This window comes from Python bivittatus, unplaced genomic scaffold, assembly GCF_059951505.1.
Source record: "Python bivittatus isolate LINGU-HERP-01145 unplaced genomic scaffold, Pbiv_v1 ctg000840_np1212, whole genome shotgun sequence".
Lineage (NCBI taxonomy): Eukaryota > Metazoa > Chordata > Lepidosauria > Squamata > Pythonidae > Python > Python bivittatus.
This window is the reverse complement of record NW_028277113.1, coordinates 34780855-34808541: the sequence shown is the minus strand read 5'-3', so window position 1 is coordinate 34808541 and position 27687 is coordinate 34780855. Positions and strand designations below refer to the sequence as shown.

Genomic DNA, 27687 nt, shown 5'->3' with positions numbered 1-27687 from the left:
TATTAGCAACATAGAGCACACATTTCAGGGGGCTACGAAGAGAGACTATCCATATACACTTACGGGTATGAACTTAGCCAGTCGGAAACTTAGCTGTGTTAAGGAAACTGAAAATGAAGGAGAGCAATGAACAATCTGAAATGGATACCTGAGCCTCCTCGTATCCTACTTCCTCCCCTCCCTTTACAAAGAAAACAAAAGGTGGGGGAGAAAGAGTCTAACAACCAAACTTGTTGGGGAAGCCAATCACAGCACGACCCCCTTCCATTCAAAGCAGTTGGGATCAGACTCCCAGGGACAAGCAAAGCAAGCAGAAAACAAATAGGCCGCCGGAAGGGAAGGGGGAAGAAAGAGGATTCCAGGGCTTTTTCAGGACGAACCACTGAAAGGAACCTTTGAAGTCTTCCCACACCGCGCGAGGCTGCCACGCGCAATCGCGTCTTGAAAACCCCACTGAGTAGACAGGAGGAGGAACTTCTAGTAAAACTTTTTGGGAACGGGCGGAAGACCCCCACGCACCTCCTTGACCTGCTACCCGCAGGCGCGGGGCTGCTACGAAGCGGACTCCTGCGGGGGGGGGGGGCAGGATCATGCGGGGCCTAGCGCTCTCCAGGCGCCACCGCCTCCGCGCAACAAGGGAGGAGGGGGAAAGGCTAGGGGAGGAGGAAGAAGCGCTCGAAACTCTCCTCACCTGCTGTGCGTGGGCCGCTCCGGGGGAAAATGCCAAGCCCCCGTGCCCTCCTTCTCCTCGTGGGGGAGAGGGCGCTCTCGCTTCCGCCTCAGGACGGGAGGAGCTGGCCCGGCGGCGCGTCTCGCTGCTGGGGAGACCCGCGTCGCTGCTACTCCTCCACCCAGGTACTGTCCGACGTGCTCAGCCCTGCCACAACCGCCCCATAGCCTCCGGCCAGGGACTCCCGGGGGAACAGCGAGCCCAACCGTCGCTTCCAGAGGCTGTATCGCAAGCCCAGGCCGAGAGGAGAGGGAGGAGCCGGGATGGTCGCCTTTCCACACGCACCAGGAGGCGGGCGACGAGGCGTTGGGTCCCCCTCAGTGCAGCCCCAGTTCATCATCCCGACCCAACATGGCGGCCGCCGGAGACCCGAGGAGGGGAGAGGGAGACGAGGGGGTGGCGGCAGCAGCAGCAGCTGTTGCTGAGAAACAACTCCAGCTCTCCCGACGCGGTGAAGGCAGCTCCTACTCTTGTAGCTTCAGTTCGGTGGATCTAGCCAACGACCAACAGCGCCCCCTTCCTCTGGGAGCCGTGGATCCTGACCTCCCGCTGCGGGGGGTGGGTGGCGATCAGGTCCGGCAGGCTGAGAGGGAAAATTGGAATTACTTAAAAAGGAGCGTGGAAAAGGAGCAGGCGACTCCGGAGGAACCGGGATTCCGGGAAGCTTCTAGCGCAAGTTTTCTTCCCAGTAGCAGCAGTAGTGTTTAATGTTAAACTTTTCAGATGCAAAATGCTGCCTGGGTTAATCCTCGCAAGCAGCTTCGCCGTATGTGGTAAATCCATATTTGCACCGGTTGGGGGTGGGGGACAGACTATTGAGGAAATACATACCATAGAAGCATATTAATAATAAGACCAGCAGCTCACTATTGCCAAGTGCAACACATTTCTTACATGGAAATGTGATTGAAATGGAAGGTATAAATAGTATGACTCTTAGTTTCATAAGATTAGTAATTTAGAAATAGTATTAAAAACCTAAGGATGGGGAACTGTAATAGTATATTAAAATAACTGTGTGATTAGTCTGTGTATTTTATGCAAGTTTTAGGGAAATAATTGGTTCATTATTTTTCACTGTGTAAGTAAATGTGAAAAGATTCACTTTAGCACCACAATTACCACTCTGTTGCCTTCATGTTTAAGACTTTTGAAACAAGCTGCTAGACTGATGAGACATGTTCAGTTCAAATGACAATAATCTTTAGCACTGTTTTTAGAAGAGTAAGTTGGCAGGTTTATGTTGAAGTTTTTACTGAGATACAGTGGTGCTTAAAAGTTTGCGAACCCTTTTGAATTTTCAATATTTCTGCATAAATATGACCTAAAATGTGTTCTGTTCTCCACATAAGTCCTAAAACTACATAAAGAAAATGCAATTGAATGAGTCAAAACATTATACTTTCTCATTTATTCATTGAGAAAAATGAACCAAAGCTACGTATTTGGGGCAAAAGTATGTGAACATCTAGGATTATTAGTTCATTTGGAGGGGAAATTAGAATCAGGTGTTTCAATCAATGGGATGATAATCAGGTGTGAGTGTGGGAGGTCCTGCCTTATTTAAAGAACAAAATTCTGGGTTAGGGTTCACTATCAAAGATTAAACCTCACAACGCAGGTATGTGGAAGTGTGCCATGGCTCAAACAAAGGAGATTTCTGAGGACCTCCGGAAAGCAGTTGTTGAAATTCACCAGGCTGGAAGAGGTTACAAAACTATTTCCAAAGAGTTTGGGATCCACCAGTCCACCATCAGGCAGTTCGTGTACAAATGGAAGCAATTCAACATCATTGTTACCCTCCCCACGAGTGGTCAACCAACAAAGATCACACCAAGAGCAAGGCATGTAATACTCTGGGAGGTCCCAAAGAACCCCAGGGTAACATCTAAGGAACTAAAGGTCTCTCTTGCATTGGCAAATGTCAGTGTTCATGAGACCACCATCAGGAGAACACTGAACAACAATGGTGTGTATGGCACGGTTGCAAGGAGAAAGCAATTGTTCTCCAAAAAGAACATTGCCCCTGCCCATCTACAGTTCACAAAAGACTATGTGAATAAGCCAGAAGTCTATTGGAAAAATGTTCTGGGGATGGATGAGACCAAAACAGAAAGGCAAACACTGCATTCCAGTATAAGAACCTTATCCCATCTGTGAAATGCATCATGGTTTGGGCCTGTTTTGCTGCCTCTGAACCAGGACAGCTTGTCATCATTGATGGAACTATGGATTTTGAACTGTATCAGCAAATTTTACAGGAAAATGTCGAGGTATCTGTCCATGAACTAAAGCTCAAGAGAAAGTGGGTCAGGAAGGAAGATGATCCAAACACAAAAATTGTAAGACCAAAGAATGGTTAAAGCAGAAGAAAGTTAATGTTTTGGAAGGCCAAGTCAAAGTCCTGACCTTAATCCTGTAGAAATGTCTTGGGAGGACCTGAAGCAGGCAGTGCATGCAAGGAAGTCCATCAACATCCCTGAGTTGAGGCTGCTCTGTAAGGACAGCTAAAATTCCTTCAAGCCAATGTGCAGGACTAATTAACAACTATCAGAAATGTTTAGTTGCAGTTATTGCTGCCCAAGGGGGTACACCAGTTACTTTTTTTAATAGTTTATTAAAGATTACAATTATAACAGTAAAAACTAATACAAACTAAAAAAAAAAGAGAGGAAAAAATAAAAATAAAAAAATAGAAGGGGCAGGAAAAAAGAGAAAAAGTAGAAAGAAATAGAAAGGAAGAAAAAATAAAATATAGTAAAGAAAAAGGAAATATATAAAGAAGTGATTTCCCCCTTCATCACAAGTATAAACAGTTTTAATAACTTACCACCTTTTCTTAAAATACAAGAAATTATCTCTTCTTCTCATATCCCATCTCTAAATGGGATATGAATGGGAATCCCATCCATAAAGCCTTGTCATTTCAGTCCCGATGTCAGCAAAAGTCCATTAAGGTTGACCAGAGAAAGTATCTATTTTAACCTTGATCAAGTAAACCAACTTTATGTTCCTTTCTTCTACTTCTAACAATCTTGATCTTTTGTCCTTTCAAATAATGTTGTAGAACTTGATTTCTCATCATTTTTTTATTTATCCCTTCTCACAAAATTCTTCAAAATTTTAACGAGCCTCTTTTGTAAATCCAATATAGAAAAATTATCCAGGTCACTCTCTTTATTTGTTATCTGTATGTACCTTTTAATTATTGAGACATCAGCTGATTTGTTTTCTATATCCAATGTAAAATCATTTTCTATGTCATTCTTGTAGCCTGTCATTTTTAAATCCACTTTCAAATCAATCTCAATCTTGTCAGGTAAAACTTGTTCCTCTCCCATAATATCTTTTAAACACAGTCTATCTATAGAGGTGGATACTATTAAAATTAACTTCTGGGTCCATTGTTCAAAAATATCCTTCAATATGTCCAATGTTAAAATATTTTGTTTCATTCTGTAATTGTAATTCAAGTTTGAGTGTTCTTCTCCTTTAATTATAATCTTTAGTTCCCTCTAGTGTCCAATTTTTAAAGTTTAAAGTTTTTTTAAAAAATCAAAATAAAAGCATTTTTCCACAGGAAGAATTCTTTATAATTAATTCCAAAATCTTATTTCAAATTTATCTGGACCCTTAGTCCATTTGTAACTTTTTAAAATCGAAGTTCTAATCGCTCTTGCTGTTTATTCCAAAAAAAAAAAAAATTAAGTTCTTAAACTTGTAATTAAAACTTCTTTCCCTAAGTATTGACAAGTGCTGTAAAACTTGTCGATCCAAAGATTCCTAATAGCTGAAAAGCAGTTAACAAGCAATTTCCAAAAGTGATTAGAAAAGGAAGTATGTGAGTGTTCTTTCAAAGGCACCAACTGTGGTTCAAGCAAGATAGCTATTCCCTCGTCTCCCAGAGCTTTAAACCTGCTGGAGACTGCTGTCTTGCAGTCTCCTCGTGAGGAGTAGCTGTCTAGAGCACTTGTGGATGATCTCAAGTCCTCTCCTTGCCTGGAAAGGAATTGTCCAAGAACTGGTTTCATTGGCTATCATCAACTCTGCTTTTTGTGAAGCCATCTTCAGTCCACCTTTTCTTCCCCAGAAGTCCAGGGGCGCACCAGTTATTGAAAGAGAAGGTTCACGTACTTTTGCCACACAAAAATATGTAGTTTTGGATCATTTTCCTCAATGAATAAATTAATGTATAATGTTTTTGACTCATTTTTTAATTGGGTTCTCTTCATCAAGTTTTAGGACTTTAGGACTTTAGGAGAACAGATCACATTTCAGTTCATATTTATGCAGAAATATTGAAAATTCAAAGAGTTCACAAAATTTGAAGCACCATTGTAAACCATAAATCTTCTTTTTCTAACGAAATGGTGATGCTACAACTCTTTCAGTGGATAAAAGTGCTAGCAGTTGCATCCTGTTGATTTTGAAGATCACTTGCCGCTCAGAGTTTTTACATGGAATCTTTTAAAAAGGTATGGATACCTTTCATACCTTTTACTTTCACCAAAAAGGTATGGATACCTACCATTTCAGTGGTAAGACTGACTTGGTTGAAGTGGGGAAACAAAACAAAAAGATACAGTGGTACTTCGGGTCACGAACTTAATTCATTCTGCGACTCTGGTCGTGACCCGAATTGGTCGCGACCCGAATCAAATTTTCCCATAAGGTTCAATGTAAATACGGTTAATCCGTTCTGAACCATATGTATTTTTTTTTTTAAACCACAAAAATATGACACAAAGTACAGTACAGTACAGTACGAAGAGAGAGAACACTAACCTTGTTTGAGGCGTGGAGGACAGGAAGGCGGCTGGGGAGGCGGTTATTGTTTGGAGGGAGAGTCCCCCTCCCTACAGGAAGCCATGACCACATGTCACAGCAGGAAAAGTGGCTGCGGATCCTGTTCATCACCTGATGTGGAGTTCGCGAACAGAAGCAAAATTTTGTGAACAGTGCTGTTCGTGACCCGAACTGGTCGTGAACAGAAGCGTTCGTGACCCGAGGTACCACTGTAAATCTGAAAGTCAGGAATTGATCTCATCACAGTTAGCTTGAATTTTGTCATGTAAATAATTATAGGATTTAATGGAAAAGTAATTTGGCGCTATATATATTTAGGCAGCCTTTCACAGTTTTAAATTTTGGCAATGAAATAAAAGATAGATAAATACATATCAGATTTTGGACTTTGACCATACAGTTAGATATTACCTCATATCTAGTAATGTTATTTCTAATACTCAAAGACACCTAACTTGAGCCTGTCAGAGTAAAATTTGCTGTTGTAACTATTATATCAAAAAGAAAGAAAGCCTTGAATTTAATATACTCTCCGATCACAAAAGAAAATCAGAGAAAAGAATCATGCGCTTCCATTAATTTTTTTCAGGTAATCTAAAAAAATTTTAGAGGTCACTTATTTCAAAACAAAACTAAACCCCTAATCTTTCTTTCAGATTTGAATACAGTATTTTTTAAAGTCTATCCTAAAGTTACTGGTACTGACCCAAGCAAAAAAACTCTGAAATCCATATTAGAGTAGTACCTTTATTAAGCCAACAGAAAGGTCACAATATAATCTGTTAAATCCTTCTGGACTATCTATCTATCTATCTATCTATCTATCTATCTATCTATCTATCTATCTCATTTAAATGGCCACCCATTTCACAGAAATTGTTCTAGGTGGCCACCCATTTCACAGAAATTGTTCTAGGTGGCGTACAAGATTAACAAACCCCAACAATTAAAAACAGCAACTCAACCTGTCGTAGGTAAGTGATATGTTCCTGTCTTGAAATCCCATCCACAGCCCAGCTTGCCTAAGCTGTCCCAAATGCCTGGGGAAACAGCCAGGTCTTCAGAGCCAGTTAGCCCAGTGAGGTAGTCCAGACAAGAAGCACAACAAGGAGTACCAGCTGTATCTTTATTGTAAGGTTACATTAAAAGAATCTTGCAAGACTGAAAGTATTTCTCCCCTCCTTTCCTTTTACTCTCCAGAAAACTAGGGAGGATTCCTTCTGAAGCATTTCCTGCACCCGTCCTCCTCCTGTGGGCTGAGGCTCCTTTTACACGCTGGCTGTCCGGTCTGCGGCTCTCCCTCTTGTCTCCCAAAGTCATGCCCGTATACCGCTACAGAACCTTACAAAAGGCTAATAGTGTTGGGGCCATTTGGATCTCTTGGGGGATGCTCTTATAATATTCTTAGTTGAGTCCAAAATCCACCTATGTATTTGTCAAGCAACGCTACAAGCAAAATTCATCAAAGAATTTAAAAGTCTGTAGCTTTAAAGCAACTTTTATTTAGGTTACATAAAAATATAAGGCGATAAAAATGTATGTTTAAAAAGAACAAAGGATGATACAGTTCTAGAGGAAGGATTTTATAAACAGACATACGAACCGCGTTTGCTTTCTTTTTCATCTATCCAGACAGATAGGATATATTTTCAGTATAATACAGATTCAGTATAATTTAAATATAATATAAATAAATATAAAAATATATAATATAAATTCAGTAAGTTTTCCAGAGAGCCAGTTTGGTGTAGTGGTTAAGGCATTAGGTTAGAAAATGGGAGATCATGAGTTCTAGTCCTGCCTTAGGCATGAAGCCAGCCATATGACCTTGGGCCAGGCACTCTCTCTCAGCCCTAGGAAGGAGACAATGGCAAACCACTTCCAAAAAACCTTGCCAAGAAAACTACAGGGACTAGTCCAGGCAGTCACCAGGATTCAAAAACTGACTCAGAGGCATGCGTACATGCGGGTCTACACACACACGCACATTTCCCGGGGGAGGGATACAGAGCAGGCTGCAGTTAGGTACAGAAATTGAGTTTTAGTTATTTTTAATGCTGTATAGAGATGAAAATGAATGAACCCTAAATGAAAACTAGGATATCTCATCACAAGGAATGTGAATTGTCAAATTAGTACCTACAGGAGCCTGATGACACCATTTGGCTTGGCAATTCAACCTGAGGGCTCAGTCTGGAGGGAGAATGGCTCCTTCCAGGGAATCCTATGGAGCACGTGTCCTATCACCCCCCTCCCCAAGTTTATACCCATGGCTGCAACATTTCATCATGGAGTTGCAAAAATTCTTTCCTCCTATGAGGAACAGAATAGAAACCATAGGAAATAAAACTATCAGCAAGGTTCTCTGATCATTTGAATTTGCTTCTTTTATGAAATTGGCAGTCATAAACGATTCTTCTGTTAAGTGTTTTTTAGCAATACTGTTGTCTAGCGATAGTATTTTTCTTCAAGAGACATTTCTGTTGAGATTACTAGTACCCTGTAGAAGGCATCCTGTGCTGACTATTTGGAGAGTTACATAACAACCAAATTCCTCTTACCTTATACCAGGAAATGTACATCTATTGAAATTTATGCAAGGAACACAATATATGACAGCCTGGAAGTTTAAAAAAAAGAATGTTGATACACAGGAATAAATGACGTGCAACAACTGCACACAACTGTATGATTATGCTAGGCTTTACAGCTTGATACATTTAAAGCATAGCCACAAAAATTGATATTGCAAGACCTTCCTTAGCTTAATATATATTTCCACACATATATACCATGTATATTTCCATACATTTTCATATAAGAGTCAGCTAGTTTGAAGTGGTATAAAAGTTACCTTAACAAATACATTTGTCTTCTTAAATGATTAACCAAGGGTGCCAAGGATTATGGTACATTTTGCAAACAAAACCAATGCAAGATGATATTATAGCCAATCATTGTCTGTCTGTCAGTCTCTGCATGTGTGTTTGTGTCTATATAAGTAACAAAGATCATACAACTGTCTGATATCTGTCATCTAAATAAACCCTTGCTTTGTGGAAGAGCAGGCTGCTCAGCAAAATTGCAGGCACCGATGCTGCCTTCTTTCCCTCCTGTTTGAGCCTTCAGTGTCAGCATGGCAGAGTTGTCAATAAATCTGCAACCCTGATACAGGTGTGGGGGAAGACGAGAGAATGGAGGAGAGATATATTTTGGAGCTCTGCAGCCACCAGCAAAGAGTACAGTACAGATAGTCCTTGCTTAACGACTGTTTGTTTAGTGACTGTTCAAAATTACGATGGCATTAAAAAGTGACTTATGATTGGTGCCCAAAGTTACAACCATCACAGTGCCCCCGCAGTCATGTGATTGTGATCTGGGGGCTTGGCAACCAGCTCGCACTTATGGTTGTGGTGTCCTGGGGTCACGTGATCGCCATTTGTGACTTTCCCAGCTGGCTTCTGGCAAGCAAAATCAGTGGGGAACCACGTGACTCACTTAACGGCCATGTGATTCACTTAACCATGGTGATTTGTTTAAAATCGGGTCCGGTCATGTGATGATTTGCTTAACAACTGCATCTCTTAGCGACCTAAATTCCAGTCCCAATTGTGGTCATTAAGCTAGGACTACCTGTAGCTATGGCATTTTTCCTTCAGAAGGAGTGGGGTGGATGGTCCAAGAGAGAGGAAAAGAAGTAGAGAGGCCTGGCAAGACAAAGCACAATGTTAAAAAGGTGCAAGAGCTCTACATGCTGGCCCTTAACAGAAAAAGAAGAAATCTCAGAGAGAGAAGACTTAAGACAGAACAGACTTAAGAAAGAAATGTTGATGCATACTAGTAATAGTATAGAGTATAGTATATAGGTAATTGTAATAGGTAATAGAGTAATAAGTAATAGTACAGAGTATAGAGTATAGTATATTGAATAGTGATAGTAAAGAGTATAGTATCAATATTTTCACAGTAATAGTAATTGAAGAGTAATAGTATATGGTAATAGTAATTATCATAGTAATAGTATACAGAAAACAATAGAATAGAATATAGGAAGCACTCACATATCACTTTTATAGGTTTGTTTTTACAAAATAAAACATCTACCCAACCCTTATAGGGGAGATATAAAGAAACCACCTGTCCAGGGTCCAGTGCCTTTGAATCTGGGTCAATCTAATTGGGTACAGTAAAAACAACAACAACGACAACAGAAAGTGACAATATTCTATGTTTCAGAATATTTTTTTTATTTGCTCCTTGAATAAATGAAGTTTACGTTTGGCCTCCTAAGGAGGCATTAGTCTTTAAAAAAAAATGAAAAAGATGAACTATTTTCAACCATATGACAGCAGCACACATCAGGTCAGTTTTGTGCCATTGATATTTATGTCCTACTGGTTTTAATTGGACTTATTCCAAATGTGGGCATGCAGGTTACTCTTTAGAACTCCTTTGTTATTATTTGAAATGAAAGTTGATAACATCACAGTTATGTCTAATATATTTTATAACAGTTCTGTAACCTGACTGGAAAGACAAAGAATTAATATGCTTTTTTTAATCCCAGGCAGCATCTGTTTCAGAATATTTTTTTATTTGCTCCTTGAATAAATGAAGTTTACGTTTGGCCTCCTAAGGAGGCATTAGTCTTTAAAAAAAAAATGAAAAAAAAATGAACTATTTTCAACCCTAACACACACTATTGAAAAGCATTTGTACACCTTTGGTTATTAATTCTGTATCTTTGCCTTTCACATTTGTTTCACAAATAGTTACTGCAACAAGCCGGATTACATTATATAAAGCAAATGTATTGCTGTTTGCTAATCTCTATCTCTTTATATCCTGTCCCCATTTGTTGGCACAAGAGTATTGCTTACGGTTACTTAAAATAACTATTCCTTTTCTTTCAAGGGCAGCAATTTGATTGTCTTGCACTTCTGTTAAAAACTGTATTCATCTGGAATACATTTATATTGAAACATCTGTTTCCACACAAATTAAATAATAGAAATAAAGCATTTGAAATTACTCTTCACATGTTTCAGTGATTTATAATCAAATTATATGTTAAAACAAGTAGAGCTTTTCTATTTTTGAGGGAAAAAATTCCTGAAGAATGAAACTATAAACTTGGAAAAAGGTAATAACTATAGTCAGATATATACATTTCATGCTATTGCTAATCTCCTAATTTTTACTAACCATATGAACAATTGCCATTAATGTTGAACCAAAGAAATAAGAGGAAGTGGAAATTCCTCTACCCAAACTCTGATTCATGAGGTCATCTGGGCTATGGAGGTTTGAGAAATTAATTTGTCTCTTGGGACAGGTTTGATTCCCTATCACTTCTTCCTTTTAAAAAAAGTAAGCATATGAGGTATTTAAAATAATTTCTACTGAATTTGTTAAGCTAAATGTTTTTATTAGGGATGTTAAGAAACTTGTAGTTATTTAAAGGACAGCATTCGTTTTCCTATTGGAACCCATTACCATATGAATTGTAGTATCAAATTATTTTTTTTATCCAGATTCAGAGTTGTTACGTTTGCTATGATAAGCATGGATATAAATGTTGTGCTTTTTGCATATACGTTAGAAAGTTACAACTGAACACGTCTCTATAGAATACAGAAAAGCGTGTATATGAAAACACAAGGGTGTGTTTGAGCTTTTCCTAACATTTATGTTTATCCACCCCTTCATGGATCACTGCCTTGTCGTGGCGAAGGGGCTTGCGTAACTCAGTGAAGCCATGAGCTATACCGTGCAGGGCCACCCAAGACGGACAGGTCATGACAGAGAGTTCTGACAAAATGTGGTCCACTGGAGAAGGAAATGGCAACCCACTCCAGTATCCTTGCCAAGAAAACCCCATGGACAATGTTAAAAGGCTAAAAGATATGATGCCGGAAGATGAGCCCCTCAGGTCGGAAGGTGTCCAATATGCTACTGGGGAAGAGCGGAGGGCAATTCCAAGTAGCTCCAGAAAGAGTGAAGCGGCTGGGCCAAAGCCGAAAGGACGTTCAGCTGTGGATGTATCTGGAAGCGAAAAGAAGGTCCGATGCTGTAAAGAACAATATTGTATAGGTACCTGGAATGTAAGATCTATGAACCAAGGCAAGCTGGATGTGGTCAAACATGAGATGACAAGATTGAACGTCGACATCTTGGGAATCAGCGAACTGAAATGGACGGGATGGGTGAATTTAATTCGGGTGACCATTATATCTACTACTGTGGGCAAGAAACCCTTAGAAGAAATGGAGTTGCACTCATAGTGAATAAGAGAGTGGGAAAGGCAGTAATGGGGTACAACCTCAAAAACGACAGAATGATCTCAGTGCGTATCCAAGGCAAACCATTCAATATCACAGTCATCCAAGTCTATGCCCCAACCACTGATGCTGAAGAAGCTGAAGTTGATCGCTTCTGTGAAGACCTACAACACCTTCTAGAACTAGCACCAAAAAAAGATGTCCTTTTCATCATAGGGGATTGGAATGCTAAAGTAGGAAGTCAAGGAGTAATCGGAATAACAGGCAAATTTGGCCTTGGAGTACAAAATGAAGCAGGGCAAAGGCTAATAGAGTTCTGTCAAGAGAACAAGCTAGTCATAGCAAACACTCTTTTCCAACAACACAAGAGACGACTCTACACATGGACATCACCAGATGGTCAATACCGAAACCAGATTGATTATATACTTTGCAGCCAAAGATGGAGAAGCTCTATACAGACAGCAAAAACAAGACCAGGAGCTGACTGTGGCTCAGATCATGAGCTTCTTACTGCAAAATTTAGGCTTAAATTGAAGAATGTAGGGAAAACCACTAGACCACTCAGGTATGACTTAGATCATATTCCTTGTGAGTACACAGTGAAGGTGATGAATAGATTTAGAGGATTAGATTTGGTAGACAGAGTGCCTGAAGAACTATGGACGGAGGTCCGTAACATTGTACAGGAGGCAGCAACTAAAACCATCCCAAAGAAAAAGAAATGCAAGAAAGCAAAATGGCTGTCTGATGAGGCTTTACAAATAGCTGTGGAAAGAAGGAATGCGAAAAGCAAGGGTGAAAGGGAAAGATATAAGCAACTGAATGCAGATTTCCAGAGAATAGCAAGGAGAGATAAGAAGGCCTTCTTAAATGAACAATGCAAAGAAATCGAGGAAAACAATAGAATGGGAAAGACTAGAGATCTCTACAAGAAAATTGGAGATATGAAAGGAACGTTTAGTGCAAAGATGGGCATGATAAAGGACAAAAAAGGCAGGGACCTAACAGAAGCAGAAGAGATTAAGAAGAGGTGGCAAGAATACACAGAAGAACTATACAAGAAAGATCTTAATGTCCCTGATGTCCACGCTAGTGTGATCACTGACCTTGAGCCAGACATCCTAGAGAGTGAAGTCAAGTGGGCCTTAGGAAGCATTGCTAACAACAAAGCTAGTGGAGATGACAGTATTCCAGCTGAGTTATTTAAAATACTAAAAGATGATGGTGTTAAAGTGCTGCACTCAATATGCCAGCAAGTTTGGAAAACGCAACAGTGGCCACGGGATTGGAAAAGGTCAGTTTACGTTCCAATTCCAAAGAAGGGCAACGCCAAAGAATGCTCAAACTATCGCACAATTGCACTCATTTCACATGCTAGCAAGGTTATGCTCAAAATCCTACAAGCTAGACTTCAGCAATACATGAACCGAGAACTACCGGATGTACAAGCTGGGTTTCGAAGAGGCAGAGGAACTAGAGATCAAATCGCCAACATTCGCTGGATCATGGAGAAAGCACGAGAGTTCCAGAAAAATATCTACTTCTGCTTCATTGACTATGCAAAAGCCTTTGATTGTGTGGATCACAACAAACTGTGGCAAATTCTTAAAAAGATGGGAATACCAGACCACCTTACCTGTCTCCTGAGAAATCTGTATGCGGGCCAAGAAGCAACAGTTAGAACCGGTCATGGAACAACCGATTGGTTCAAAATAGGGAAAGGTGTACGACAAGGCTGTATACTGTCACCCTGCTTATTTAACCTATATGCAGAGTACATCATGAGAAATGCCAGGCTGGAAGAATCACAAGCCGGAATTAAGATTGCAGGGAGAATCATCAACAACCTCAGATATGCGGACGATACCACCCTAATGGCAGAAAGTGAAGAAGAACTAAAGGGCCTCTTGATGAGGGTGAAGGAGGAGAGTGCAAAAGCTGGCTTGAAACTCAACATTAAAAAAACTAAGATCATGGCATCTGGACCCATCAATTCCTGGCAAATAGAAGGGGTAGAAATGGAAGCAGTAACAGACTTCATTTATTTGGGCTCCAAGATCACCGCAGACGGAGACTGCAGCCATGAAATTAAAAGACGCTTGCTCCTTGGGAGGAAAGCTATGGCAAGCCTAGATAGCATATTAAAAAGCAGAGACGTCACCTTGCCGACAAAGATCCGCATAGTCAAAGCTATGGTTTTTCCAGTAGTAATGTATGGCTGTGAGAGCTGGACCATAAAGAAGGCCGAGCGCCGAAGAATTGATGCCTTTGAACTGTGGTGCTGGAGAAGACTCTTAGGAGTCCCTTGGACTGCTAGGAGGTCAAACTGGTCAGTCTTAAAGGAAATCAACCCTGATTGCTCATTGGAAGGATCGATAATGAAGCTCAAGCTCAGATATTTTGGCCACCTAATGCGAAGAGAGATCTCTTTGGAGAAGACCCTGATGCTGGGAAAGATTGAAAGGAGAAGAGGACGGCAGAGGATGAGATGGTTAGATAGCATCACTGAAGCAATGAGCATGAAACTGAGCAAACTCAGGGAGGCAGTGAAGGACAGGAAGGCCTGGCGCAATATGGTTCATGGGGTCACGAAGAGTCGGACACGACTTAACGACTAAACAACAAACAATGTTTATCCAAAATATGCAGTAGTAAAAGGAATTTTGTAGTTTTGCACAAAATGCTAAATGAAGAATGATGATAGAAGTAAATATTTTTTAAATTTAAAAACATGTTGAAACCTACATTTTTCTACTAGTCATAAACATGGAGCCTTTCTTCTTGAACTTGACCTCATCCTCAGAAGTAACAAATTCATATATAAAAAACTGCCTTTTAAAATTAACTTTAAGAGAGGCACCATAAAAATATAAATGCTGTTTGCCTTTTGAGTCTTCGGTAATTTGATGGGATTGTTCATAGATCCAAAAGTGCACTGCTAGGCTAGGTTCCCACATAAACGTGTAATATGTTGTGGTGTACATAAAATCAGAGACTTTCGGTGTCTGACTGCATGTTTGACCTGCCGATAGTCTTCAGAATATTATTAGTGTTATGCTGATCAAACACTTCACATCTGCACTGTGTGGTTTAGAAACAAGAATGAGAACTAGAGCAGGGCTCATAGTTGGGTAGCCCACACTGAGCAGGGATGCATGCTAGGTCACTGTGAGACAATCTGGGTTTCTCCAAGTTTTCCATCTCTATTTGCTCAAGATACTCAAGATTTGAATTTTCTAGATTTTAAAAGCAGAGAAAATGGTAATACACACTGCTTTTGGATCAGCATCCAATTTCAGGGTCCAGATAAGCTCAGTAGTAGAAAAGCACATACCTCAACAGTGTACCTTTATGCAAAAAAACTCAGAGAATCTGCTCTTTCTATCTTGACTGCTGTACTATCTCTATGGTCTATTACAAATGTGTATGGTGCTTTCTTATAGTTTTGAGTTTCACTACCTTCACATTAATTTATCCATCATCACTGGATGTCACTGCTACCACAATCACATTTATCACCTAGGTCTTGCAGCTTTAGAAGTATCACCATATCCAATTATAATTTATCTAAAGAAAAGAAAGATCAGAAAAGTCTTCTGATTTTTGAAAAACCCTCTTCTGCTGAACTGGAGGGCAAATCTTTTTGTATTTCATGTGTTTCTTTTTTTTTTTTTAAGACATTTTTCTTCCTAAAAACCTTTGAAATTGTCTGTTCTTTGACTTTACAGGTAGTCCTAGACTTACAACCACAACTGGGACTGGAATTTCAGTCGCTAAGTGATGCAATCATTAAGGAGGCATCACGTGACCATGCCCGATTTTATGACCTTTTTTGCCACAGTTATTAAGTGAATCACTGTGGTCGTTAAGTAAATGCAGCTTCCCCCCAAAATCCAACTGATTTTGCTTGTTGGAAGCCAGCTGGGAAGGTCGCAAATGGCAATCACGTGACCCAGGACGCTGCAACCATCATAAATATATGCCGAATGCCAAGTGCCCAAATTTTGATTATGTGACTGTGAGGATACTGTGACAGTCATAAGTATGAGGACCGGTTGTGAGTCACTTTTTTCAGTGCTGTCGTAACTTTGGTCACTAAACAAATGGTCATAAGTCAAGGACTACTGTATTCTTTCAAACCCAGTTAATGCTGGGAAAAAAATATGTAAAGGAAATCAAGACTGTTTGTATCCTATCTCTTTGTCCATCGCTAAGATAACTGTCTGAAAATGAACAAAACTTGGTCAAATTTGGCAGTGAGGGAGAAGCCAGCAAAAGAAAGATTGAGTTTGAAAATGGGGTGGATCCATCTTAGAGCTGTGGAGAAAAATATTCCAAAAATTTTTCCCAGTGCATCCATATGGGAGAGGCAGTTGAGCAGCAGCTAGGAAAGCTGATAACTCCTCCATTCTAAGACCTCCTTGAATTCCTTCCTGGTTATGTGACCCAGAGCAGAGCTATTATTAAGGACCAGAAAAAAATCCATAAGCTATGCTTTGCATTCTTTCCCTACCTTGTTTACTGTAGTGTTCTTGATTAAGGCTCAATGCCATGCACTGCATCCTCTTACACGTGGATAGGTGCTTCTATCTACCCCTGCTTCTGGTTAGACAGAGGCAGTTAAGTAGGGAGGAGCCTGGCTTGTCCAGGAGATTAGGGCAGCGATGTTTCTGCTTACTGCGGAAGCAAATAAAAGAGGTTTCTTTAACCACGTAGTAAGATTTTTACAATTTTAATCCAGGCCCTCTGTATACAAGGACTAAATGTATGGGGAGCAAAGGGAGTAGCAGGAAAGCCTCTTTTTCTAATGACATCCTTTGGACTTGGATGAAGTCATTGCTTGGCCTACCAGAAGCAGGAAGAAAAAGTTAGATGATGAGTAAAACACTCCATATGCTTAATACACGTTTCTATTCTGTATTATGCTAAGAGCTATCAGATTCCAAGGTCGGGGCGGGTCTCCCCCATGTAGGCTTCAAAATATGATGTATGAATCTAAGGAAACAAGGTGTTAACGCACACATACAAAATGCACAAGTATGGTGTAGCAACATGGAAATTAAGATTACATCACATAGTCTAGTTGTACCTTGTTTTAGGAAAACCCTCGCAGCATATGATAACAGCACACATTTATCTACAAATAGGTTTCATGTCCTAGTTGATTTATGAAAATGCTATATACTTATGTGAAGTAGTTTCAGCTGCCACAGTGTTTCTTGATTATGCTGAATATAGATGGTGGAAGAATAATAAGAAATGGTTGGGTTACATGTTGGAGAAGGAAACAATACAAAGGAAATAAGGTCAGAAATGCCCTCTTAATAGCAGAGTCCCTATAGTCACAGAGAGACAGAATTAACTTATGTAAATTGTAATAAACTCTGGCCTAAACATTCTAACTTGGAAATAGTCTCAGATGAAATCAGTTACATGGTGTACATATTAATACAGCATTTTTAGATGTAAATATGATTGTCTGCAATCTGGAACAGTCTGGATTGCAGGATTAGCAAGGCTGAGTAAATGCTTTGGACTCCTTCTGATATTGTTTTGCACATTCTAATAATCAGCTACAGCTTTATCAGAAGCCAAAGTCAGCTGTAGATCTTTTATAGGTTGCTCTTGTGACCATCTGTCACTGTATGGAGTCCAAGTTACTACAACAAATAGCCAGAATTGAGCTTTTCATTAGGAGGACTTTAATAAACAGCTTTACTGAGAATAACTGGCTTTTGTGATTCCTAAAAAAATACTACATTATTCTTTGTCCCTGAGAGACTTTTGGTCTGATGTCTGATATTTATTAATTTTATCAGAGCAAGAAAATTGGGTTTTGATTCCTTATGGGCTTTTCCTAGTTTCCATTTGTGGTGATTTTATTTGATAAAAGCTTACCTTCAGCTTTTCATTTTGGAGAAACATGATGATCATGATCTTTGTTCCAGGTCTTTCCCTCCCTAATTTACTCCATCCAGTCCTAAATTGCCAGTAAAGTTGCATTCTCCCAGCAAGGAGATATAGCTATATCAAAACAAATGCAGCAATAAACAAACCTTACTTTGTGTGTTCTTTTTGTCCCTGCCTAATTTTTGTCCTTCTCATAGTCAGAGTAGAAGGCAGTATGTTCATCCAATCTAAGTAATTTAGTTTTTGGGCCAAAAAGTAATGGACATTTTCCAGAACTTTGGTTTATCATCTCAGTCCTAATACTCATCTGTAATGAACTATATTTAACTGTGTTAGCTTATATTCCACATTCTTTCTCTCCTGGTGTTGCTATGTAGACTATAACCTTCTAGAAGTAAGAAAGTTTTATTTATGACTAAAAGACCCAAAGAGCAAATTACAAATATTATCTAAAATTTGGCATTAAATAAAACAGGCCCCTCCCCAGCAAAAATGTGTGCAAACGGCTCACCTTTAAAGTCCTACCTGTGTTGAGGCCTGGTTATTTTTGAGGCCATGTCGTCCAAATATAATCTGCATGCCCAAGGCACACTGTGGATCATGCCTACTGAAAGTCCCCACCCTGTGAGAAGTGCAATGACAGGCACTTTGGAGGCAAGCATTCTCCGCAGGAGATGTAGAATGCCTATACGCCAGACATGCTCATTCCAAGGTTTCAGGAAGCTTTTAAAAATGTGAATTGTACTGTACTGTATTTGGATACTGAGGGAAGAATGGGAAATATACGTGAGTTGGGAGGAATCTGGCTGCTTTGCTGTCGTAAGATGTTATAATGAGATATTATGGCTATGTTGAATTTATGTTGATAATACCTATTATGGTTCCTATTTGATTATTTGATAATATTCAGCATTTTTGAATTATTGTAGTGTAATGTGGAGCTGTCAAACTTTTTCAGGCTGCAGAGCCTGTTCATTAAAAAAACATCCTGGAGCCCCTGATCAAAAGGGATGAGGCTTCTGAATATCAGCTGACAAGCCCTGCCCTTTCCACTGCACCATAGAAAAATTGCCATGGAAGCCCTTGTAGAACAGTGTAGAGGTGGCAGTAGATGGCTGAATATGCTTAGTTTTTGTCCCTTTAGTCCCTTGCAGAGAGGGCATTTTTTTCTCTGTCTTGCAGAAGCCATTCAGGTTCTTGTGGAACCCCAGGTTTCTGCAGAATCTAGTTTGAAAAACCCTGATGTAATGAATGAAGCTGCTCAGAGTTGCATGATGAAGCGTTTGCAGTAAACAAATAATTCATATAATTTAATGCATGCTCCCCACTTCTCTGTGCTTTATTTACAAATGTGAAGCAGACAGTACACAAATGAAAACAAAGAGTCAGCTCTGCAGTGCAGCAAACCACTGCCCAACTAAGGCTCAGCTTAGAAAACTGATACCTACTCATTTCACATATGCACAGCAACAATTAATTCAGCTGCTTTGAAGCCCTGCATCCCTAAAGTGATTTCAAGAAAATGACAAATGTGATTTCCACCCAACAAATTCCATAGCTAATGTTCTTAATAATATCTGGTATTCCATCCATAATTTAAAATTGGTCGGAGTGCCTTCTTGATGTGTGGGGGCAGGAAATCACCCTGGGAAAACATGCAGATGGAAGAAGTTTCTGTCTGCCACCTTCATAATTCTGTGCATATAGCAGAATAATTCTGCAAAAAAAGCCTAATCAGGGAACATCCTAAGGTTGTGATTGTTCTTTCAGAGCAGGGAGAAAAAACTAGAATGCCCATTTGTTAGAAAATGCAATGGAGGTGAATATGTGTAGCTCAGGGTTGAACTGTGGAGTCCTTGGGGTTCTCTGAGCTTGGTTCTTTTCTTGCAAACGTTAGAAAATGAGATTATTCTGCTAAAAGGTCTTTCAGGTCTTCTCACTGGGATTACACTGTACTAGACTATACCTGTCAGATTTATTTTCAAACAATATTTTATGCTTTTAACAAGATATAGAAAACTTGTGATTTAAATGGAAAAAAATGTATTACCATTTGGTATTTCTCAACTGGCAAATAAAATTTTCTGCCACTCTTACTGGGTTTGCATAATACAATAAGCAAAGCTACATTATGATTTAGAATTTTTTGTAACTGCAACTTTCTGGTTTTAAACATGATTTATGGGCAGCCAATTGCGGTTTATTTGGTTGCTGTACAACAAGACTTTCCCCCCCAAGCTCTGAGAGGGGCATAGATCTGAGGAATTAAGCCATCTGCAGTTTAGAACGTTACATAAATAAACGGGAAAAACTTTTTACAAATGATAAAAATACAACTTTGCTATTTTTTCAATAGGTTTTTGTAAAGATCCAGAGCACATAAACATTTTATAATTGCACTGAAGAAGAATTGGAGGTCCTTTAAACTGGCAATGACATAGCACCACCTACTGAATGGAAACAGTAATTAAATTCAAGTATGCTTTTATTATTTCTAATTGTAAGTAACCAAGTTAAGATAGATTATTGACTATTGTCCCAATTAAACAAAGTACTGTAGTGCTGAGCAAGGAATGCAAGAGTGTCTTATGGAAAAAGTTGACTCAATAAATGTTTTGGACGTTTCTTAGTGCCAGTAGGGCTACTTTGATTTTCTCTGAAAAAGTATGCTTTTCAGAACAGGCTAAGCTAATGGTGGCAGCCTAGCTATACAGACTATCTTACTCTGTTTTGATCATATTACATTAATGGTGCAATCTGATGTTTAAGCATATGTCTCTTTCTGCTTAAATTTGCAGAATTAAAAATGCCTTTATAAAAGTTGTTTGTGTATGTATTGGGTTGAATTTTTTTTAAAAAAACTATCCTAGAAATAGAAAGTAAAAAAAAAAAGATTTTTTCCCCATTAAAAACAACAAATCTGGATTTGTGTATTAGTATCATGAAGCATAAAAGCCAGACAACAGAGGACAAGTGGGCAGAAGACAAGTGCAGCCCCTAGGCCTGCCAGTTGGCTATTAAGCTAAAAAGAAACGAGTGCCTTAACATTTGTTTCAGATTTGTCAAGAGTCAAAAGGCGATACACACTTTGATCCCAACTTCCTTTCCCTGCCACAATTCTTAAAGCTTCAAGGACAGGGATGGACAGAATTTTGATGGGTGCAAGTAACACTTAACATATTTTGGTGGACCATGGACTAGAGTGTTGGGGTGATGTCATACACATAGGCATGGATGGCATCTTGTTTTCCTCCTCGTTTTTTGGGGTGGGGAGAATTGAGAATGGGAGCTCTTTCCTTTCAAAATTACGTTAAGCCTATTTCGGGGCTCATAGTAAAACTGGGGAGGTGAGATAAACTGCATATTAACTTTCAGCAATAGTAGTCTGAGTAGGCTCCCGGAGCTGCAGCAAAGGCTGCCCATTGGCCATCTCTCTATTAAGCAATACTTTATCTTTGCAGCTCAGAGGAACCTCTGGGAAGATGCCAGAAGCCCATATTCTGGGCACGGATGCAGTGAACTGCCAACACTGCTTTGATGTGCTCTTTATGGAAGGCATGCACACCTTTGAGAGGTTAAGGGTTGATTTATCAACTTGGTGGTATGCTGAGTAGTTTATTCCAAAATATAGATGTGGCCAAAATGAAATACTGTATGTTTTTAATTACATATAAAATTATAGTAAACTAACTGAATAAAGTCAATATGATTGCTCTTGAGTGTTTTCCCCTTGTTCATACCACTTTAAACGTTACAGTTTGCTAGCACCTGTAAACCTGAACTGTGTCTTAATCTGATTACTTTATGTTGCTCAGAGCTATAGAGAGAGCAGTATATAAGCCTTAGTAATATGACATAACGTTATATACACTATAATATTTAAATAATTATGTTCTAGAGGATTTTGAAGGAAAGCTGCCATCTGCAGTTCAGTGGTTTGCCACAAGGCATATGCACAGACTCCAGCAGGATTGTCTGGGCTGGGCCTCAGAATCTTTTTCTGCTTGTTCTGTTCCTCATGAAAGAACAATCTGCTTTTATACAAAGCTGCTGATACAACCCATAGTAGAAAAATTAAATTTGTTGTGTGTTACTCAGAAGGTGTTTTATTTGTATAGAAACTAATACTTAGGTCATTTCATGTGGAACTTTCTCCCAAGTGTAATACATTAGTATGACATTTCAGTTTTATGGTGTTTTAATGGTATGCAGTGTCAAAATGATATATTTAGGTGTGGATCATAAGACCCTCTGTGATGCTTGGAAAGACTGCAAAGCTATCAACAAATACTGTTGATGGCTCTGCAGAACATGCCTATTTCTGCAGAAAGAACTGAAATATTTTTATTATTACATCCCTGCATATGTAGGAATGTTTAAAAAAAAACAAGAAAAACATAATCATGTAACAGTCCAGATGGAAGTGCATGGAAGTCTAAAGTCAGAAATTCACTAGTTTACTGGGAATCAATTGCTACATACATACTAATTCCTGAATGAGTTGCATTTTTCATGCAAACATAAATAATTGTGCAGATATTTTAGTCATCTCATCGACCAGATACATAGAGAAAGTCAGGCCCTGTTGGGCACATCCTCTTCCTTAGAACAAGCTAATGAACCTGTCCACTCAGAAATCAAGAAATCTAACCCAGGACCAATGAAAACAGAACAGATGGAGGCCTGACTGCTTCAAACCTTAATATAGAAGATTCAGTCCTGTCCTCCCCTCCCCTCCCCTTCCCTCCCCTTCCCTCCCCTCCCCCCCAGTCCTCAGGAACACTGGTAGCACTGTGTGATGAGGCAGGTAGCAAGTCGAAGGAGTGGCTGCTTGCAAGGGAAGACAAAATCTGAGCCTAGTAAATCCAGACTGCTCAGATTCACCTGCACCTGGATAGGGATCATGGGGCTTTGGATAGTAACTTCTGGGAGAGGGAAAATCCTCTGCTGGGGCAATTCTGCAATGGCTACTTTAAAACTGTGTATGCATTCCTGAGCCCAAACTAGAGCTGATTCTCTTTTGGAACTTGACCATTGGCCTTGGACTGTTTAGTGGAGTTTGACCCTCAGATTGGCTCATTGAGGCACTGCTATTGCCTGATCCCTTATACTCTAGACCAGTGTTTCTCAAACTTGGCAACTTTAAGATATGTGGACTTCAGCTCAGCCCAGAATTCCCCAGCCAGTATGTTACAAAGGGATTTCTTGATTTACAACTGGCCTGTTTACAGCCCAGCAGGCTGTGAAATAGTCAAAATGAAGAAGAGATCATGCAAACAGAATCCTCTATACAATTATTCACAGATGACATGGAAGTTATTTGTATGGTAAATGAAGGTCATAATACTTCTTCAGCATATTATTGTTATGTGAGCTACAATCCAGTCTGTTTCTGAGAAAGACCATCTTTATTCCATGCTACTTGTTTATAGCCTCAGATTTGTTACCCATGAATTTCTGGATCAAAGGAAGTTTTATGTGAGCTACAATGCAGGATTCTAAATCTTTGGGTCACAACTCTCTGAAGGGTCATAAGCAAATCTGAGGGGGGGGGTTACAATTTTTGGGGTGGCCAGAAAGGTTGACAGTTGAGCAGGCAGAGAGAACAGGGTCTTCAAAGTTCTGAATCCTGAGGAAGGCAGGAGGGAAGATGTTTGTGTCACGTGTGGTGCATGGTGCATGGTGCATGATTGACAGGGAGAAGAGACACGTGACTAGGCCTGGCCCAGGCAGAAGCTCCTCCTCAGAGCTGAGAAGAGAATGCAGCAGCAACAAGTTCACTTACATTGGGAAGTGGCTGGTAAAGGTTCATCTCCCTCATCTGCTTCTGCTGTCTTTAACGGGTGATGTAATGGGAAGGAGGAATAAACTTGAGGAACAAGAGGAAGCACCACAACCAAGATGATAGTCAGATAAAAGAAATGTGAGTCCAGGGCAGAAATGTTATTTGAGAAAGCATCTCAGACTTGATCCTCCTTAGTTCTCATGAAACTAAATGGAGGGAGGGGGGGAAGCATATTCAGACTTGCAAGATTCTGTTACTGTAACCTTATAATAAAAGTAGTATTAGCATTCATGGCTTTGGTTTCCTTTTCTGGTCTACCTTGAAGGGCTGACAGGAAGCTTCTATTGCCAGCAGGAAGGTGCAAGGCAATGAGAATGGTAGACAGATCCTACTGAGCTCCCACATGCTTAGTGTTTCACTGGACAGCCAGATGCGCAGTGTACTGGGAGAATCCCCTTTTCCATGCTATCATGGTACCCCACACTCCTTTTCCTCCTCCACCATTTTCCTTTTTGATGCTAGGCACTCCACTGTAAGCCATACAGAGTTCTTAAAACACTGTAGAGACTCCCAGAACTGACATGGCAAAGAACATACAATTCCCGCTTCAAGAAGATTCTTTGGTGTCTCCCTATGGCAGGGATCAGTAGGGCTGTCCTAAGATCCATTCTACCCAGCAGAATCACCACAGCTGCATCTCAAATCTACTAGAAGGAAAACTAGAGGATCCAAATTGCCTGAATGTCCCAGAGTTCCCAGCCTCTGGAGCTGCTTTTTCTCCCTTGGGCCACTTTCTTTTTCTTCTTTTGGCTTCTTTCCCTAACTTGTTGCTTTGCCTTTTGCCTTCCATGATGCTTTTTACAGCATTTTGTCCCTCCCCATTCCCTCCCTACTTCAAAGGCTATTGTTAAAGAAATCCCAAAGTTTCCAGGAGCCCAGTTCATTTCCCTCAGGGGCATATGCACCCAGTGGGATGTAGACAGGTGAAATGCACCACTTCATAGGGTGGTGCCACCACTTCTGCCACATAATTGAAAGCCTTTTGGCCACTCCAGGAATGAACAGTAAATACAGGGAGTCCTCAATTAGCAACTGACTTATTTAGTGACCATTCACAGTAATGACAGTGATGAAAAAGTAACTTTGCAACCAATCCTCACATTTACAACCTTCACAGGTCTGTAAAGCAAAGGAAAGCTGAAGTAAGATTGTGATGTTTCACTTAGCAAACATTTTGCTTAATGACTGAGTTGCAGGTCCCAATGAGGTTGCTAAATGAGGAATACCTATACATCAATTATTGTGTCCTTCTTAATGATTTATATCTCATTTACATACATTTTCAGCTGTTATTACAGCTCACTAATCACCTTTGAAAGGAAGCTGCTGAACTGGAACTAGCATGCCAGTAATTAATAACAAGCATGCCAGTAATTTTATGTGTAATGGTGGTTGATCTATACATTGTGTTAGTTGGCTAGTAAGAACTAGTGGTTATCCAGATGGTGCCATGGCTGGAGAAACTCCTGAACAAGGTTCTTTTCCAGAAACAGAGAGTTAAAAGTCCTCATTTAGATTGAATTCAACCTCCCACTTAGTGATGGAATCTATTTTAAAGCAACTCCAACAGATCCCCAGCATCTATTTTCAGGCATCTCATTTCCACTGATAGAAAAAAAGAAAGCATTGCAATACAAAAGCCAAAAGCCTAGGATTCAAACTGTGACATGAGATTAAGATTTTGTGGTAAATCTGCTGGATAGATTTATTTAGATGCTGACTTGGTTCAGGGATTGCTTTAAGCTACTGCACTAGAATCTTAACAAAGCTGCCTTGGTACTTTTCCTTTCAAGGTCATAAAAACAGTCTCCTGGTATACCTTGTTCAAATTTAGTAGGCTATAAGAAGTATAATTATTTTAAAAAATGTGTGTATTGTAGGGCTGCTCAGCACTTTGAATTTAGTTCATAAAGATGTTTTTGTCTGCAACTGTTTAAAGCAGTGGTGTCTTTTTACAGAATCATGCAATTCCTCCCTGCAGCTGGTTGGATGACTCTAGAAGATGTAAGCTGTCCCTAGTGGAGATCCTGATTCAGAAACCTTTCCAAGTTTGTTTTATTTTCTTAAAACTGTATGCCTTGGCTTTTGAAAAGCAATATTCAATTTGATTTATACTTTTAAGAAAACAAAATGTGCAAATCATCTCTTGAGTTACCACGAGTTGCTAATTAACTTTCTGCCACCTCTAATATGTGATGTGAATAAAATCACAGATGATATATAACTAAGGGGAACTGAAGCGCATTTTCACACTGTTCAGTTCCATGAAGCACTTTTCTCTCAGCTGAACTCACAGCACTGGAGGCAGTCATGGTGGGCAGGAGACAATTTGAGATGATGGCATAATTGAGAAGGTAAGCTGCTGGAACAGAGGCTTCATTTTTCCTCTCCTGCACAAACTTTTCGCTCTTAAAAAGCCCATTCTCTGTTCTCTCATTTTAATCATCTGGGTCAATCATCTGTTTAATATCATGCACACATGGAGAGGGGCTAGTGTAAGCCCTAAAATAGAATTAACATTCAGATTCTTAGAAAAAGATGAATATGAGGTGGCAACATCCACTTTGCTTGTCTAATGTGACCTTACCTCTCCACCAGAAAAAAAAAAGCAAACTATGGCCCCAACTTCCAAATGTTGTCCAGCCAGTCTTTCAATAAAACTCTAACACCACCAAATATAATTTGAATTGTGTGTTATTTCTTGCAATCCAGATGGTTGTCTTGTAGTAGCAATAGGAATATTTAGATTCAACTTGAAGAGCAGTTTATTTCAACCTTTTTCAAGATATAATGATATGCAAATCATTGTGCATTTGAACACTTTTACCTGTTCATAATGATTGATTTGACAATGCCACCTAGAAAACACTAAATTGCCACACTAGCTTTAGAGAGCTTCTTTGGAATGGTTTTACACGAAGTGATTATATGGGTCTCTTAGTGATTTTTGAGAAAGAATTGCATGTAGCAATTTGGACAAAACAACATCTGATTGTGTTGTTGGTCATCAAGCCTAGTAATTTAGTGTTTAAAAAGACAAATGAAGAAGGGAATTCAATATCATCAACCATGGTATTCTTCTGGACCAGTTCCAGGGGTTGTGGGTGGGTGGCATTGTACTGTGCCAGTTTTCCTCCTTCCTCCAGGGTCAGTTTGAGTTGGTGTTGATTGGGAACGAGAGTTCCTGCCCTTGACCCCTGCTTTGTGGGATTCCAGAGTTTGGTACTTCTCCATTCCTGTTTAAATCTACATGAATCCGCTGGGTAAGCTAAGCAGTGCCCCTGCTGAACTAAGCAATACTGTTGAGGTCTTGTCCGAGTGTCTGGAGGCCATATGAGTTTGAATTGGGAACAACAGGCTTCAGGTCAACCCTAACAAGACTGAGTGGCTCTGGGTTTTGGGGCCTGCAGGTTCCAGGGACTGGGCATCTTTGGTTCTGGATGAGGTGGCACTGCCCCAAATAGACCCAGTGTGCAATCTGGGGGTTCTCCTGGACTTACAACTCCTGCTGAAAGAACAGGTAGCAGCCTAGACCACGAGAGGCTTTGTGCAACTTCATGTTGTGAGCCAGTTGTGCCCACTCCTGGACTAGGAAGCTCTGCCCTAAGTCACTCATGACTTGATCACCTTTCAAATGGATTACGTTAGTGTGCTGTATGAGGGGGTGCCCTTGAAGAGCATTTGGAAGCTGCAGCTGGTGCAAAATGCAGTGGCATGGGCAGTTATGTGCTCTCTTCTATCGCCACACAGTAAACCTCTGTTCTGCGAATTGCATTGGTTGCCAGTATGCTTCTGGGTTCAGTTCAAGGTGCTGGTAATGACCTATAACACCCAGTATTACATGGGGCCGGCTATCTGAGGGACTGCCTCCCCCCAGTGACATCTACCCATCCCATTAGGTCTGGCAGGAGGGGCATGTTATGGGTCCCGTAATATGAGTATCATATGGTGGGACCCAGGAAGAGAGCCTTTTCTGCCTTGGCACCCATCTTTGGAACATTGTTCCCCTTAGATTGGCCTCAGTCCTTCTGGCCTTTAGGAAGGCCCTGAAGACATGGCTTTGCCATCATGCCTGGGGGTCTGGTAGTAGTGGAGAGCTTCTATAACGATTG

At 40.1% G+C, this 27687-nt stretch overlaps 1 protein-coding gene and 1 long non-coding RNA gene across 2 annotated transcripts in view; one reads left to right on the top strand and one right to left on the bottom strand.

Moving 5' to 3' along the window:
* YES1 (YES proto-oncogene 1, Src family tyrosine kinase) overlaps positions 1 to 830 on the bottom strand; it is a 58292-nt gene extending 57462 nt beyond the window's left edge. Inside the window, exon 1 of the mRNA XM_007435281.4 lies at positions 692 to 830. The gene's annotated coding sequence lies outside the window, so the exon portion shown is untranslated. The remainder of the gene's footprint in view (positions 1 to 691) is intronic.
* LOC148213726 (uncharacterized) lies at positions 716 to 26241 on the top strand. Its single transcript, XR_015794039.1, has 3 exons — positions 716 to 855; positions 5122 to 5205; positions 25534 to 26241. It is a non-coding gene; the product is annotated as an uncharacterized LOC148213726 (long non-coding RNA).
* Positions 26242 to 27687: the final 1446 nt, after the last annotated feature.